At 38.0% G+C, this 15,019-nt stretch overlaps 1 long non-coding RNA gene across 1 annotated transcript; it reads left to right on the forward strand.

The window, feature by feature from the left end:
• Positions 1-1,326: 1,326 nt before the first annotated feature.
• On the forward strand, positions 1,327-1,871 carry LOC147639255 (uncharacterized). The gene is made up of 2 exons (XR_015263456.1): positions 1,327-1,503; positions 1,586-1,871. It is a non-coding gene; the product is annotated as an uncharacterized LOC147639255 (long non-coding RNA).
• Positions 1,872-15,019: the final 13,148 nt, after the last annotated feature.

Below are 15,019 nucleotides of genomic sequence, written 5' to 3' on the forward strand. Positions count from 1 at the left end.
GTTTTTAGGAGTTAAATTCATGAAAATGAAGTGAAAATTCAACCATGCTAGCTAAATTCAATATCCCTTCAACCAAATCCTTTGTGTATAATGATGTGCTTGATCCAAGTTGCTCAGTAATCTCTCTCTCTCTCTCTTTCTCTCTCTCTCTCTCTCTCTCTCTCTCTCTCACACACACACACACACACACCACACACACACACACACACACACACACACACACATACATTAAAAAAAATGGAACCCTAGGCTTGAAGGGGAAACACATTACCACATGCATGCATGCCCCCCCACACACACACAAGTGCAAAAGGTGGAACCCTAGCCTTGAAATGGAAAAACATTACCACATGCATAATCTTACAAACAATTGTAATGCTTAAATGTTATCATGCATTAAAAAATATATCATACAACATGACAATGTACATAAACATGTATATGACTCACATCATGATGCTTACCCTAAGAACTTTGAGGCTGTATTTGTTTTCCTTCTTGTTTTTACATATTGCTTTTGAGATGATAAAAAATTGTGTACTTTGCACATGCAAAATCATCATTTCTTCTTTAGGGTATAAATGCATTATGTTTTAGAGAGAATATATTTTACGGCCATGATTTCTATGATAGATGAATTTCATATCACATGGCACAAAGTGTAAATGTCAAAATCAAGGATAGGCACATCACTTTACAAAGTCCTTGTTCCAAAAAAGACCAATTAAAAAGTCTTCAAAAGGATAGACTTTTTATGTACAATATATATATCTAGGGATCCAAGCACATGCTGAAATGCTGAAAGAAGGTTTTAAAATTGCTTTCAAAAATGTAGGTATACATGTAATAGAGCTTTGAAATCTTTCTAGATGAAATATTATTGAAAATGAACATTAATATAGAACTTTTTCTTTTTAGAATTGTTATCATTTAAGCTTTGGTCCAGTTAAAGTCAAGAAGAAGACAGCTAAAAGAACCAAAACATGAAAGAGGTTGTAGATGATCCGATTCCTTAAGGGTACCCCCATCAAGACATTTAATTTGTACATGGGGACGCTTGTTTAGATCTTTGATAACTTAATCACTAAAAAAGAAGAAATCTTGTGATGAGGAAAAAAATGAGTTCATTGGAGCTTTGTACATAAAGACATGGGTTGATTATTGCAAATGGCCACATATATTAGAGTATATAGTAAAGGAAAAGCGAGAGAGAGGAGAAAAAGGAGGTAAAGTTTTAATGTATTTGTATATTAAGGAGAGGGGAGGTGTATATTAGAGCCCTTAGGATGCTATTTAAGGCTGCACCACCTTCTTCTTTCCAACAGAATTCTTCTTGTTCTTACTCTTAGAGCTTGTTATTCTCTTTCCTTCTTTCTTATCACACCATGGAGAAGAAAAATGCCCTTAAGCTCATTAGTGCTGAGGGCTTTGAGTTTGTGATTGACACGACAGAAGCCATGGTGTTCACTACTTTCATATCCGAGCTGCTGCTTGTTTTGTCTGGTATAATCAATATAATCTGCATGTTTCCTTGTTATGGAATTATGCTGCAACGAGATTAACAAAGCACTTAATTGGCTTGCAGAAGGTAATTTCAAGGAGGCCGGGGTTAACGACATGGACGGAATGCGGTTGCCGGACATTGACGCCTTCACGCTGGAGAGGCTCTGCCGACACCTATGCCGCTCTTGTGTAGCGTGCGATAATTCTGATAACGCGCCCATGCCTCGTGAGGCCAAATAACTTCACATTCTTGTGGTGCGAAGCCAAAAAAAAAAAAAAAACGGTGATTGCTATTGTCGTAGCCTCTTGCCAGACAGACTGCATATTGTTATCTATTTCGTTGATTTTATGGAGCAGGAGTTTATTGTGTGATAGTTTGTTTGTCCCAGAAATGGTCTTAAGTTGCGTGCGTGTGCGTGTAATCGAGAGAGAGAGAGAGAGAGAGAGAGAGAGAGAGAGAGAGAGAGATTTATCAGGGACGTAGAGGGTTTTCATCAGGCGGTAGAGAGTTCATCAACTGATCTACCCTCATGGAATCATATTTCACTACCCTCCCTAAAGAAGGAATAAGGCCCTTTGGAACCTTCCTAAACATTAAATTTGTGATGCTGAATGGGCAAATGCAGGGTTCCGGAAAACAATTTTAGGGAAAAGGAACTAAATCCTTTTCACCACTAAATGAGAAGGAAATTGCTATTTTTGAGATGATATTTTCCATGTGAACTTAGAAAATATAACTAAAACTTGTAAAATTTGAAAGGGTTTTATTTCCTTCTCATAAAAATTTAAGAAGGATTTTCCCGAAGTTGAACAAGTTCTAACCCGTCTTTTCCTGAACCCTGGGCAAATGGACTATACTTTTTTTTTAAAAGGGCAAGGCTACCACTGGAGTCCTTAAAAGCTACCTTGCCAGTTGTAGACTACACTATGGGATGCAAGATTCAAAGCAATTCACATATTTTCCTTATAAAGCATTCACTAGATACAATGAACTTCACATTAAGCTAGCCCTTCCCAAGGGCTACATTTTGTTTTGAGTTTTTCAGCCAGTTGCAATTGCAAATTCAAAATTAATGTCTCCAAGTAATGGACATTAGTAGCCATGTGCACACCTACTCTAGTAATACCCATGTGAACTTACCCTTACCCTTAGTTGCATTAATAAAACCCATAATTACACCTTTTCATATCATAGCCAGCATCATTTCTCTCACGTATATACCACCATCAATCCTCTCACGTATACACACGGACAATACAATGTGATAACACAATGTAATTTCCAATACAATGGCTATGGATTTGCCTGTGCATTATCTTATACAAACACTAATTGGTAATGCACAAACACTTGGTGATCTTGCTCTTTGACCTTACCCACAATTTAGGATGCAATTTCTGTAATTCTTGCTGGCAAATGGATGCTTTAGAGCAATGTAGAGAAGAGAGAGACGGAGGTCTCCTGAGATTGCTATAGAGGCAACCAACTTTGTAACAGGCTTTCATTAATGAAACTATGACCGGAGGGCCTTTGAGACAAACTGTGTGTGTGTGTGTCATGTGTGTTTCAAGGGTGCAACTGCATGGTCTGCAACACGGTGTGTGCATTGGGTCTCTTGTGCTAAAATCAGAGCAAGAGAGTTGGGTTATGTGCATCAACGTATGTATTTTCTTCTTGAGAATTAATACGGGGTTGTGCACAGCACATCAATGAGAGATTAGAGTGTGTGTATTTTCTTCTCGAGAATATTGGGTTGCAGCACATCAATGAGATGAGCAAGAATACCCACCTTCAATGCTTGTAGGAGGCAGTGCATGTTGGTGTGGTGAGATCGTGGGGAGAATGGTGGAGGATTTTGTTTGGGCATCTTCATCAAAACAACGCAAGCAAAGGAAATCAAGGCAGTGACTGTAACAAGACGAGGGGTTAGTGGTGCTTATTACTGACGTTTTAGCTACAGTTTTATGTTTCTCTACTATAATTAAGCGAAGTTGAGCAACGTTTACAAGCGTCGCTATAATTAGTGTTGTTGGGGAAAAAAATAGAATACTCTAAATAATGAAGTCCACAAAAACATCTGTGTAACAAGCTGTCATTAATGAAACTATGGCCAGAGATCCTTTGAGACAAACTATGTGGTGTTCCAAGGGTGCAACTACATGGCATTGGGTCACTTGTGCTAAAATTAGAGCAAGAGAGATGGGTTATGTGCAGTAGTGTGTGTGTGTGTGTATTTTCTTCTCGAGAATATTGGGTGTGCCTCTGGGAAAAAAAAAAAGGAATACTCCAAATGAAGTTAAAAAAAACATCTAGTAAAAATTTATGAGATAGATTTATCAAACTTATTTTTTTAAATAATAAAGAATAAAAATTCAACAAAAAATGCTACAAGCCAATCAATATATAGAAAGGTATATAGCGATTTATATCTTTACATAATACCATCAACAATGCCATCTTGCAACAAATCAATCCATGTCAATTGGTCTATCTCTAAGTCTATCATTTCTATGGCCCCTCTATTAATGTAAAGTCATATTAGGTACTTAAAGAATAGGTAGATGTATGATCATCATCAATATTGCGTATTGGCTCATTGATTTTATTAAATGATGAAATCAAAGGTAGAAGACCTTCATTTGTGATGCATTCTTTAAACTCTAAATAAATTTGTTCTACCTCTTTGTTCTCATTGTTTGCTACGTATTCCATTGATCCGGCACGCATTTCCTCTTCAATATCCAGATCTTGAAATATACGCCTGGATCGAGAAGCAACTTGTATTACATACTACCAATTGCGATCTCTTTGGTCGGGATGAAACACAACCTAGAATGAAAAAAAAACACAAAACGTATATAAGAAAATATATATGACTTTCATTTTAAGTATTAAAATTCATCTCAATTTTGTAAAAAATATAAACTTGTTCATAATGGTCTCTTGCATCTTGCCATAACTTGGTTGAGTCAAGTGTAAAAAATCCACTTGCCAGATGCTTTTTTAAGGTTTCTTCAGTACCTCTATACACCACTTTGAACCATCAAATAAAAAATGAATACTTAGAAATCTCTAAATCCAATCTCTAAGATATCTTGAATTGTTCCACAATAGTCAACTTTCTCTTCTACAATGTTATTATCTCTTCTACTAGCTCAACTATCTTGGTAAAAACTTGCCATTACACCATGCAATCATATTTGATTCTTTTAAAGTCCACACATTGAGTGACTAAATGTCAATCTTTTGACCACATTTTGTTATGTACTTTACACTAAAACATAATCAAAACACTATATATATTAGTAAAATAAAATATTTTCACTTACATGGTAGTCACATCCCCTTGTATACTCTCATTCCTCTCCTATAATCTCCTCTTCTGCCTTTTTCAGCTTGCTCTAGGGCATCTCTCTCTAGGGCATCTCTAAGCAGTTCAATATTGCAATCCTTTAGAGGAGCCTCTAGGTAAGGTGAGTATGCCATTGCCGATTGTTAATGTTTTAAAATCTCTTCTCTCCTCTGTCCTTCTCTTTCTTGCAGTCTCAAACTTGTCAATCAACTCATCCATCCCTGAATTGTTAAGAAGGCAAAATGTAATGACCTTTTTGCAAGTGGACTCGTCCATCTTTTGAATGTGTCTTTTTCCATGTGGCATATGTGACACCTTCTGTTCGTCCTCATCGTTGTGCATGAATCTTGGCATGGATGAATCTATTTGTTTCAAATATTTTGAGATATACACAAGAGATTCTTGCACTTTACCATGCTTCCCTCCAACCTTTCCCTTTGTCTCATAAACCCTTCAAGGTTCCATGAAACATTTAAGAAAGAACATCCATAGTCTATAAGCAACACCACATATAGCCACCTCATCTAACCACATGTATTACAAGGTGCAATAATTGACTTGTGAGTATGTGTCTTGGAAAGTGCCTCTCCAACCTTCTTAATGGAATCTCAATTAATCTCCTTTGATACTATCCACCTATTCAATAGAGGAGAAATGGTACATAAAAAGGAATAGGAAATTATAAAGCTATATGCATTAAAAGCATCAATCTATAGCTTGAACTAGATCTCATCTTACCACTCCACCTAATTTATAGAGGGAATTCCAAACTCCCTGGTATCCACACCCACCAATTGATATTGGAACTATGAACTATATTCAAATTTTGAAAATCGATTAATAGAAAATAATTAATAGTCTACAACATCAATATGAAAGCATAAACAACATATATAAGTATTTATGTATCCACATCATCTTGTGAGAATCACTTGATTTAAGACCATACAATTGACCATGAGTACGCTTCTTCTTTGGGCTTGTAAATGCAGCCTTTAATGAGTGCATTACACCAATTGGTATATAAACTCATTGACTAATCCTAAAATGTGAGAAAGTTGCAAGAGTAGAGAAAATCCAAGCTCTAATTGCATGAATGAAGAATTGTTTGCTACAAAAATTAAAAAATGACCTTTATACTTTGTAAACCTTTTCTCCCTAAGGGTAAGTGAACCAAAAGATGGCTATCATTAGTATAAGGATTTTATAAGAAATAGGTCATAGCTATGAAGAAGTACTTTATTTTAGTACCAAAAGCTTAACTAGGGATCAAGTATTTGTTTCGGGGCTGAGGATCTTTCTCACCTATCATTATTATTTTGAACTCCCTCCACTATTGCTTCTTTTGTGTTTGAAAGAATTAAGACATCGCCTTCGCCCTCCATCTCAGCTAAGTCTTCTAATTCCCCTAGCTCATCAGATAGAGGAGGTAATGGATTAAGAAAAACCAAAGCATGCATTAAGAAAACTAACAAAGAAAAACTTTACTTATACTAATTCCTTTGCATTGGATGGATATAAAACATCCATTTTGAAATAGAAAGGATTTTGTACATCCATTTTGAAATAATATGGATGCTGAATATCCATTTTATGCCAATTTGGATGTTGAACATCCATTTTAAGACAAAATGGATATTCAATATCCATCTTCATGCATATGTAAATATTAATATTGCATCTCCACTCACCAACACATCACAATTTTCATTTATACATAAATGTAATCAAATATCGGTGCTTAAAATTTAAAAATAACTAGCCATATTGGTACATTCCTTCTTGGTCCATAATTTGAATACTCTAATAAAATTGCATAAACTTCTAGCGTGTTAGTCTAGAAAAGAAATGCTACTACACCTACCGGACCAGAATTCTTGAAGATAAGTTTTGTCACATACAACTCTACTACTCCTCAAAAGTTCTTGATAAGTTTTTTTACAATTTTCATTAATCTGTCTCCTACACACACACACACACACAAGAGAAATATTAACAAAAATTAGAAGTGTGTGGGTGTGTATGTATGTCTGTATGAAAAACTAGAAACAGTGAGAAAACACTTCCAGTTGGTGGGCTGTGGAAAGGTATCCAAGATAATGTGCATCTTGGAGGGACCGCATCAAAGAGAAGCGAAAAAAGGAAACAATGGTTTTCACCAAAAAAATGTGTGTGTGTGTGTGTGTGTGTGTGTGTGTGTGTGTGTGTGTATGTATATATGTATGTATGTTTATGTATATACTATGTATGTACGTGTATCTATATATGTGTGTGTATGTATGTGTGTTTCTATGTATGTGTGTGTATGTATGTATGTATGTATGTTTATGTATATGTATATGTATGTGCATATAGAAGAGAGAGAGAGATGGATGTGCACACACACACACACACTAACGTGTGTGTGCATGCACACACACATAGACATAAATATAGGGCCTAAGGGGGGGGGCGGGGAGGGGGGAGGCCCCGGGTCACATGTGGTGGCCCTCCCGTTTGGGATTTCTATCTGGGCCACTTGGCGAGGCACGTCCAAAGTTTTGAGATCTGCTCTATATCTTGCCTCTCCACAAGTAGGACACTCTCTTGCATCCTTATGTAGTCCACGAAACAAAACGCAATCGTTGACGCATGCATGGATGCGCTTGTAATCTAATCCTCCAAGAGAGGTCACATGTTTCCTTGCCATATCTCTTGAGGTCGATAATTTATTCTCCCTTGGAAGCATTTTACACAATAGCCTGCACGTGAAGACCATAAATGAGGAAAAGCATTCGAGTAATTGACCCACTAGCATAATTCACCATGTTTGCAAAATAGACTTTAAAGCTTACTTAAGTAATGCATTCAAACTTGCATTGCTCCATCCATAGATGGTTTGCAAGTTTAGTAACTCAAGGGAGGCACGTAGAACAGATAATGTGCACCCCCCTCAAACAGTGGAGTCGATGCTGCGGTAAAAAGATCGTCCTGCTCCATGCTATCATCCCTCCCTTCGGATTGATGGACATATAAATCCCGCACCATATCATCAAACACCTCCTCCTCCACGGCTTCATGAGGTAATGGCGGAGGGCTACTATCATCATCACTCTATGCATCCGTAACGATCCCTCCTGATGAAGATCCCACCTCATATCGCCGACGCTTTGCCTCCTCACGCGACGAGCATAGGGCAACATATGCGGGTGTGGCACTGCATCCTGTATCAAATTAAAACGGGATCATAACTCAAACATATGAGCACCCATAGGTATCTCAATCAAGCTTAACTCTTTAACACTTACCATGTTTACGGTCGCATCCCATCCTCCATACTTTGAGATGTGATTGAGTGTAATCCTGCGTGCACGATACATGTTTCCTCGACATCGATCACACATACATTTGATTTTTTGCTCCAACCACATTTCGCGATGGTGGATACGGAGGGATTCATCCTCACTAGAGCTACTTGTTGAAGATGAAGACATCCTACAAATAAACAACCCAAAAAATTGCTCTTGTATCAAATATTTAATCTAAAAACTCTGTGGCGCGTCTATTTGCACGTCTAAAACCACGTCTGTTCTGTGTGGTACGCGTCTACATGCGCGTCTAAACTGCTGTAAATGCACATTTACACGCGGTTTTAGACGCGACATTAGACGCTCCTGTAGACACGATTTTCATTTTCAAACCTACTTTTAGCGCGCTTGATTTTCTTCACATACTTTTAACGGGCTTGCTTTGCTATTAATAGATCCACAGCCTAGCATCCACACTTATCTTCAAGCACCCACACTTATCTCCATGCTTACACAATCATCTCCAAGCACACAAGAGAAGAGGGTGAACAAGGAAGAGAAGAAAGAGAAGCAAAGGGTGAACAAGGAAGAGAAGAAAGAGAAGCAGCTTTGAAGAAGGACAAGAAGCTTCCATACCTCTATCCAAGGTAAGTCTCTTTAGGGTTGATCTTCTTTGAAAGTTGCTCTTGTTTGATTTGTCCTTTGCTCTCTTTGAAACAAATGCTTTTGGTACAACAACTATGTTTTTGTGTCAGGCGCAACGCATGTCCTTTTCGTCTTTTTGGAATAGTATGTCTATCAGAGCGCGTCTATAGACGCATCTGAGAGAGCGTCTAAAAGCGCGTCTATAGACGCGTCTACTCTGTGTTGGAAACAGGTAGCCGTGTTGTCTATAGACGCGCTGTTAAACCGCAGATAGACGCTATTTTTTTGCTTCTTTTTTTTCCCTCCTCTCTTTTTCTCTTTTTTTCTCCTCTCTTTTTCTCTCCTTTCTCCTCTCTTTTTCTCTTTTTTTCTCCTCTCTTTTTCTCTCCTTTCTCCTCTCTTTTTCTCTCCTTTCTCCTCTCTTTTATCCCCACTTTTTCTACTCTCTTTTACACTCCTTTCTCCTCTCTTTTCCTCTCCTTTCTCCTCTCTTTTATCCCCACTTTTTCTCTCTTTTTCTCCTCTCTTTTCCTCTCCTTTCATGGAAATAAGTGATTACATGAATGAAGAAAGGGATTGCATGAATGATGGAAAGGGATTGCATGATTGAAGAAGGGAATTGCATTAATGATGGAAAGCGAAAGCATGATTGAAAAAATAGATTGCACTCTATATTTTCCTCTCTTTTTCCTTCTCTCTTTTATCCTCTCTTTCCTTCTCTTTTCGTCTCTCTTTTTCTCTCTTATCTCCTCTCTTTTTCTCTCTTTTTTTCTCCTCTCTTTTCCTCTCTTTTTCTCTCTTTTTTTCTCCTCTCTTTTCCTCTATTCTCCTCTCTTTTTCTCTCTTTTATCCTACACAGCGGGGATAAAAGAGAGGAGAAAGGAGAGGAAAAGAGAGGAGAAAAAGAGGGGATAAAAGAGAGAAAAAGAAAGGAGAATAGAGGAAAAAATTTTAGTTTAAAAGAGGAGTTCCTATCACATTTCAATTATGTGTATTCATTTAAGTTAAAAAATTGAACATTCTCAATAATTGCAGCAGCGAAGCTATCGTAAAATTTTCTAGAAAAAAAAAGAAAAATCTTATTTTTATGCATAAAATTAATAATACAAAAAGAGGAATTCCCATCATATTCTAATCACATAAATATTGTTTACTCAAAACAACAATAAATCAAAAATTTGACAAGGCAATTAATAAAAAAGACAAGGCAAATTATAATTTGAAAGACCACTTTATTCTAGAAAGGTTATTACATCATCCTCTCGGGCTAAAGACATCTACGTACTTATAAGGGCTACAGCAACAATTAAACATTATATACAATTGATAACATACCATAACTACCTAGGGTTCCTACACCTATGCGCTTTTATGGGCTACTCTATTCTTCAACTCCTCTCGGAGGGGCTCCTCTTGTCTTCGGCAATGTACCCGTAACTCCGCCAAGTGCCGATAGCACTTCCAATCTTCATATTCCTGTTATGATAATTAATTTATTAGGAGATCCAATAAGTAAAAAGAATATCTTGGGTGACCCAAGTGTGATTAATTTGGTTGTGAGTGAATCCAACCAACTGTGACATGTGTAACACGTAAGAAATGTGCGAGTTTGGTCGTGAGTGGGGGGGGGGGGCGGGAGCAGCACGAAAGGAGAGGCGGGGGGAGCGAGAGGGCTGGCGGAGGGGCGAGCGCTGACAAGGGGAGGGGGGCGCGATGGCGAGCTGAAGGGGGGCGGGCGCTTCAGTGCGAGAGAGGGCGAGAAGGCGAGATGAAGGGGGGGGGGGCGCGATGGCGAGATGAAGGGGGGGTGCATAAGCAATGGCAAGCGGGGGGGAGGGCGCGAGGCAGGGAAGGCGAGGGGCGAGCAGGCAGCGCGAGCAGGGGTGAAGGCGGGAGCTTCAGCGAGCAAACTTTACTCTGGACGGCTGGGATTCCATCCCTTTGTATCTACATAGTCTCTCCGGAGGTCAGTGCCTCATCCCACATCGCTTCCTTGCCTTCCAAGCACCCTATTTTTGCAAAAAGTTGAGTACTTTAGCTTCCCAGGCCAATGTTTCATCTGAGGGTAGATGGGACACCTCGCTAGAGCTTGTCCTCTCGCCAGAAGTCCACGAGGACACCTTCAACACCTTCAATGGTCCCCCCTAGCCCAGTTCACATCCTCCTCAAGGGGGTGGGAGGGACATAGGCCCCCAAATACCAAAGCACCAGGACCCGACCTCAGTTGTGCTCGGTGCAAGAGAGTGGCATACTGCTAACCCGAGGCCGAACCGCCACTCGACTTCCAAAGGAGAGCGGCGCCGACAGAGGCGCGCCGACAAAGGCGCTAGGCTAGCAAGACACAAGACAATAAGGTTGTGTTAGAGAACCGATTAAAAGCATTTATCTTAGGAACCCCCCGAAGATGATGGGTGCCCCCCAGAGGCAACCAGTTTTGTAACAAGATTTCATTAATGAAACTATGGCCGAGGACTACTAAACATCCTTGAGCGGATTGCAGGTGCAAAAACACAAACAACACCAGATTTGAGTTGCCCAAAGCAAGACAAACTGTGTGTGTGTGTGTGTGTGTGTGTGTGTGTGTTTCAAGGGTGCAGCTACAAGGTCTGTAACACGGTGTGTGCGTTGGGTCTTTTATGCTAAAATTAGAGCAAAAGAGATGGGTTATGTGCAACAATGTGTGTATTTTCTTCTCAAGAATATTGGGTTGCAGCACATGAATGAGAGATCAGTCTGTGTGTATTTTCTTCTCGAGAGAAGATGTGCAACCGTTCAATGCCTGTAGGAGGCAGTGCATATAGTAAAAATGAAGTCCACAAAAACATATAATAAAAATTTTATCAGAGGCAGCCAACTTTGTAACAAGCTTTCATTAATGAAACTATGGCTGGAGAGCCTTTGAGACAAATTATGTGGTGTTCCAAGGGTGCAGCGCATGCACAAGTCTGCAACATAGGTGTTTTCATTGGGTCACGTGCTAAAATCGGAGCAAGAGAGATGGGTTATGTGGAGTAGTGTTCGAAAAAAACTATTTTCCCAAAAAGTAAAAAACCTTCATCTAAAAATTGTGAAATTATTTATAAAGAAAATTTTCAAATTTTGAAGGTTTTTGTTCTACAACCCCTCAAAATCTGCAGGTTTTTATACCCTTAAGTTTCAAATTTGAAGGTAATTTTGAAAATCAGCAGGTGCAAATTAGACTATACCCGGGTTTTTTTCGAACACTGATGTGGGTGTATTTTCTTCTCAGGCAATATGGGGTTGTAGCTCATTAATGAGATAAGAAAGAATAGCCCATTTTTTTGTATGTTTCTTATTAAATAAGTGAGCCACCTTCAATGCCTGCACGAGGTAGTGCATGTAAGTGTTTGTGAGTTTGTGGAGAAGAGTGGAGGAGTTTTCCTAGCCATCTTCATCAAAACAACACAAGCAGAGGAAATAAAGGTAGTTAGGTCATCCTCCACTACAACAAGGTGAGGCATTAGTGATGCTTATTATCGATGTTTTTGCGACGGTTTATGTTTACAAGTGCAACTAAGCGGGCGTTTACAAGTGAAGCTAAGCGTCGCTAGAAAAAAAAAATAGAATACTCCAAATGAAGTCCACAAAAACATCTAGTAAAAATTTATCGTATAAATTTATCAAACATATGTTTTTTAATAATAAAAGAAAAAACTTTAGCCAAATGTTATAAGCCAATCAATATGTAGAAAGGTATATAGTGATTTATATCTTTACATAGTCCCATATCAGCAATGGCATCTTACAACAAATCTATACATGTTAATTGGTCTAAGTCTATCATTTCTATGGCCCCTATATCAATGCAAATTCCTATTTGGGTACTTGAAGAATAGGTAGATATATGATCATCATCATTATTGCATATTGTCTCATTGATTTTATTTGATGAAATCAAAGGTAGAAGACCTTCATCTGTGGTGCATTCTTAAAACTCTAAATAGTTTTGTTCTACCTCTTTGTTCTCATTGTTTGCTACATATTCTATTGATCTATTAGGCATTTCTTCTTCAATATAAATATATGCCTAGATCCACGAGAAACTTGTATTACATGCCACCAATTGGGATCTCTTTGGTTGGGATGAAACACAAATTAGAATGAAAAAACACACAAAATGTGTATAAGAAAAATATATCTAAGACTTTTATTTTAAAAATTAAAATTCTTCTCAAATTTGTAAAAAGTACAAGCCTATTCACAATGTCGTGCCAGTCTCTTGCATCTTTCCCTAAGTCAAGTCTAAAAAGTCCACTTGGATGCTTTTTCAAGGTTTCTTCAGTACCTCTATGCACCACTTTGAACCACGACAAAAAATGAATACTTTGAAATCTCTAAATCCAATCTGTAAGATGCCTTTAATTGTTCCACAATTGTCAAGTTTCTCTACTACAATGTTATTATCTCTTCTACTAACTCAAATATCCTGCTCAAAACTTGCCATTACACCATGCAATCATATGTGATTCTTTTAAAGTCCACACAATGAGTGCGAAAATGTTGATCTTTTGACCACATTTTGTTATATACTTTATACTACCTCTTGCCTTTCAGCTTGCTTTAGGGCATCTCTTTAAGCCATTCAATATTGCAATCGTTTGGAAGAGCCTCTAGGTTAGGTGGGTATGCCATTGCCTATGTGTTAATCTTTTGAAGGCCCTTCTCTCCTCTCTCCTCTATCCTTCTCTTTCTTGCATCCTCATAAGCCATTCAATATTGCAATCCTTTGGAAGAGCCTCTAGGTTAGGTGGGTATGCCATTGCCTATGTGTTAATCTTTTTAAGGCCCTTCTCTCCTCTATCCTTCTCTTTCTTGCATCCTCATAAGTGTCAATCCACTCATCCATCCCTGAATTGTTAAGAAGTCAAAATGTAATGAACTATTTACACATGGACTCATTCATCTTTTGAATACGTGTTTTCCCATGTGGCACATGTGACACCATCTATTCATCCTCATCGTTGTGCATGATACACACAAGATATTCTTGCACTCTACCATGCTTCCCTCTAGCATTTCCCTTTGTCTCACAAACCCTTCAAGGTTTCATGAAATATTTAAGAAAGAACATCCATCGGTTGAACAACATCAGATATAGCCACCTCATCTAACCAGATGTATTAAAGGTGCAATTGACTTGTGAGTATGCTTCTCAGAAAGTTTTATTCAATCATACATAGTGCCTCAAATCCAATCTTTGCAATGGAATCTCATCTAATCTTTTTTTATACTATCCACCTATTCAATAGAAGAGAAATGGTAAATAAAAAGGAAATAGAAAATATTAAAGCTGTGTGCTTTAAGATCATCAATCTATAGCTTTAACTAAATCTCACCTTGCCACTCCACCTAATTTATAGATGGAATTCCAAACTCCCTCATCTCCACACCCACCAATTGATATTGGAATTATATGATCTATATTCAAATTATGAAAATCGATTAATAGAAAAAAATTAATAGTCTACAACATGAATATGGAAGCATAAACAACATGTATAATTATCTATGTATCTAAAAATCATCTTGTGAGAATCAAATGATTTAAGACCAGACCATGAGTACCCTTCTTCTTCTGGCTTGTAAATGTAGCCTTTAGTGAGTGCATCACACCAACTGGTGTATGAAACACATTGACTAATCCTAAAATGTGAGAAAGTTACTTGAGTAGAAAAAGTCCTACCTCTAATTGCATGAATGGAGAATTGTTTGCTACAAAAATAAAAAAGTGACTTTTATACTTTGTAAACCATTTCTCGCTAAGAGTAAGTGAACCAAAGGTGGCTATCATTAGTAAAAGGCTTTTACAAGAAATAGACCACATGCAAGGTACGGGCGTCACACACACTTTTGGGATTTTTTCCCATAAAATACAGCCTTTGCTTTTTAGCGACCGTCAAAAAATAAGGTAAAACATGAAAATACATGCATGATTTATGCCTAACATGTCATTTTAAAGAGCAACCATGCCCATCAAAAAGCATCCTTGCCCACATGGAATTTGAATTTGGATGATGGTGAGAATTCACTCTTAGATCTCATTTCTATCATGCCAAGGTGTCTAAAAAGGGCAAAAGGGTTGTGACCTAGGATTTATCAGGGAAGTAGAGGGTTTTTATCAAGGAGGTAGAGGGTTCAACACATCTACCCTTATGGAATTGTATTTTAGTACCCTCGATTACATTGACAAAAGATGTAAGATTCCTCCCT

The sequence above is a fragment of the Cibotium barometz genome, chromosome 4, assembly GCF_041138505.1.
Source record: "Cibotium barometz isolate CiBa-2024 chromosome 4, ASM4113850v1, whole genome shotgun sequence".
Taxonomy (NCBI): Eukaryota; Viridiplantae; Streptophyta; class Polypodiopsida; order Cyatheales; family Cibotiaceae; genus Cibotium; species Cibotium barometz.